Below are 3,405 nucleotides of genomic sequence, written 5' to 3'. Positions count from 1 at the left end.
TTGTTTGACCCATTAAGGATTTGGAGGCAAATTTTCCTCTCTATTTTTCCCTCTTTCGGTTTGTGTTTGAGCTTTTTTTTTCCTGACCCAAGAGGCACTATTCGTTGACTATGGTACGTATACTAGGCATCCTATTCTGCTGGGTTTGGTTGCCAGTAGGGATAATAATTATATCTCATTATCCGTTTATCTATAGTTAAATACTCTAATAGGATTAGATATGTTTTATATTTGATATCTACAGGCATATTCATAGGTGAAAAATACTTTTCGACGATAGGTATACGGGCATGGGTATTGGGAGGGTCTACTTATGCATGTGGCAACCATTTATCCGTCCAAATTCTCCTGGCAAATGGGTCCTCCGGCCGCATCCATCCATATCGTCAGTTCGTCCTAATCCATTCTCTGCGTCGCTCCACTCTTGAATTCTTGATCCCTTCTCCTCGCCGCCCTCCTCCCGATCCCCTTCTCCCTATCGCCCGGCCACAGCTCTCACGACCATGGAGATATCGCCTCCCAGTCTATATTCCTAGAGGAAGCCCTAGCCAACACTTCCACTTTCGAGTCCTCCATCCCCGCGCTGAGTTTCATCGAGACCTCTGTCGTGCTCTCCGACGTCGTCACCGAGGCCAGGGCCGAGTCTGAGTTCGCTGCTCTGTCGCCCGTCGACATCCTGGACGCGCTCTCGTGGATTTGCCGCCGCATGGACGTATGTGGGTGCTCACAGGTATACCGATGGGCACAATAAATTTTACAGGTATATGTATTGGCGAGCACTAACCATACCTATCATACCCGATTGACATCCCTAGTTGCTATCATTGAATGATACATATATGGGATGGTTCGTTTTGATTGGGATGGTACAAGTATCATGTTTCGTTAAGTCCATGGGATGATATGAGATTATATTTGTTTGGTTGTATTGGACGGTATGAGCTCATACAAGATCTTGTTTGATTGGTATTATTTGTTAGCTCTGATAATCTTCTCCCTAACTTGGAGAGTAACTCCATAAATTGGTTTACATATTATTTTTTATCAAGTTTTTTTGCACGTGTAATTTGTGAATAAGACCCAATTTGATTCTTTTTAGATGAATACCAAATTTGATTTGACGAATGTAAATGCTACATAAGTTTGGTAATATTCTTTTTGTTTATAATTGGATCGACATGGACATGTTTAAGCATCTCAAAGAAAAACTCTATCTGTTCTAATATACTTTGGACAGAAAAACCAATTGGCAAAATGCAAGAGTGCATACAATTCAATATTTTAAGTACTGATATATGTTACAAACAAATAACACAGGTCCATAATATTCCAGATTATCGCCTCATTGTTCTGGATGTTACCAAGTCTGTACTAGCAAAACCATAGATGAAATGTTTTAGCTGTCAGCACAAGGACTCAACCTTAAAGCACAAAGACAACTCTATAGATTGAACTAGAATTTCACAAACACAAGCACAAAAACAAAATTTCACACCGGTCGGCAATCTGAATGGTGTTTATTGATGTATATCACAACCCACATCATTCTATTAGACAAGGTTAATCTGTTGAACACCCTTTCTACCTAAACATTCTCGCACAAGTAAACATAGTAGTAGGCAAGATGTTCCTCTTCAAATTCAGGAATACTCATCAGGTGATCTTGAACGTCCATAGGAACATCAGTGTCTGCAATAGTGGCCTTGTATATAGTAGCTCTGGCAATTTTGTCAAGGTCCATTTCCTACCAGGTAGTAAACATTTGATAAAAAGAAGAAAAAATAGGTTGAATCATTACAAGGGCTGACAGCAAAAAACAGTAAAATGTTTCACAAATTTGATAGCATGACTATACGTTAATTCCATAAATTCAAGATAGTAGGAGACACAAGAGGCAGAAAATGACCAATTACTACTATAGAAATCAGCATCAGCACTGGTTTAAAACCTCTATCAGTGTTGGTTTTTTAATCGACATTGTACAATCGATAGTGATAATATTAGATTATCATTGGTTGAAGAATTGATAGTGATACTCCTTATCATTGCCAATTTGTGACTCAAACTGAAGAATAGTTGTGTTATCACTTCCAGTTTTAACTATGAACTGGCAATGATAATTTCACACCTTAAAAAATAGTTCATATAGTTCACATACAGTTCATCGTTCACATATAGTTCACATATATTTCATCATTTATATAGAAATTAAAAATTATGTATTAATATGTAAACTTATATACCTCAACATCATTTAAGAGGACTTCATCTCTAAAAATATTTTGGTGGCTAATCATATGTATGCAGAGAAAATTTCACCCAAGCAAAGAGAGAAGAATGCGGCTCCAATAGTCTCAGGATGAGCACCCTAAAAAATATAATGCACCTTCTCCCCCCTTGCCCAGGTGAAATCTGCCCTACTATCATATCTCAAACTTTGGTGGTTCATCTTGAACCTTGGTACCATCAACGATGGATGCCAAAGGTGGCAGGACAAATAATCATTATTGGATAATCAAACTACAATAACATCATTAGTCTCGTAAACTTAAAAAGATAAAAGAGGAAGATTTCAAACCCTACACCTTCTTTTTGTTATCTCAATGAATTTATCATCTGATTATTAAAAAAAAAAGATTCAGAGTGATGATATTGATAAAAACAATAGCCACTTTATTCGAGCCCATCCTTTATATCATCATCATAGGCCTATAACATAATCACCATCTATCACTAAAAATAGACAAAAACTACTCTTATTGGCTCGCGTAAGAGATGTTACACTAAGACCCCTTGATGGTAAACTCTTTTACGCCGAGCGAAGGAGGCCAACATTCGCACAAGTACCTAAACCAACAACATCATATGCATTTGAAAAGAAGCTAAAAGTAACTTTAAAAAAGGGCATCAACTCAGTGACACAAGTCATAAAAACAGCAACATGTGAACTATCACAATTCCATAACTCCTTATTCCATACCTCATAGAATGTGAGAGAGATTTAATAAAAAGATGTGGAATGATGACAATCACGCTACTACCTTAAATCATATAAGTGTATAATCATCATAGGTTCGTGTGAGATATTGTGCATATTAGTCATAAAAAAATAAGAGCAAGCTATGTCTATTATCATCTATTATCATGGTAGAATATATGATGAATGTTTTTTTCCCTCCACTCATCGAGTCACTTTAGAAAACTATAAAGTATCTTTCTCTTTATACTTTGGTAGTTTAGGACAGAATAAAGAGGAACTAGTGATAGTTTTGCCCTACTTAGGTAATTCTAACACAGTAAACATGTCTGGACAAGATGAAGGCCGTGGTGAGAAATATAGTGTCCATATGGATCCTGAAACTATAATCCCTCCTATGGCCTTCACTTGCCCATCCAAATTTATAA

Source organism: Phragmites australis, chromosome 1 (genome assembly GCF_958298935.1).
Source record: "Phragmites australis chromosome 1, lpPhrAust1.1, whole genome shotgun sequence".
NCBI lineage: Eukaryota > Viridiplantae > Streptophyta > Magnoliopsida > Poales > Poaceae > Phragmites > Phragmites australis.
This window is presented reverse-complemented; position numbering follows the sequence as displayed.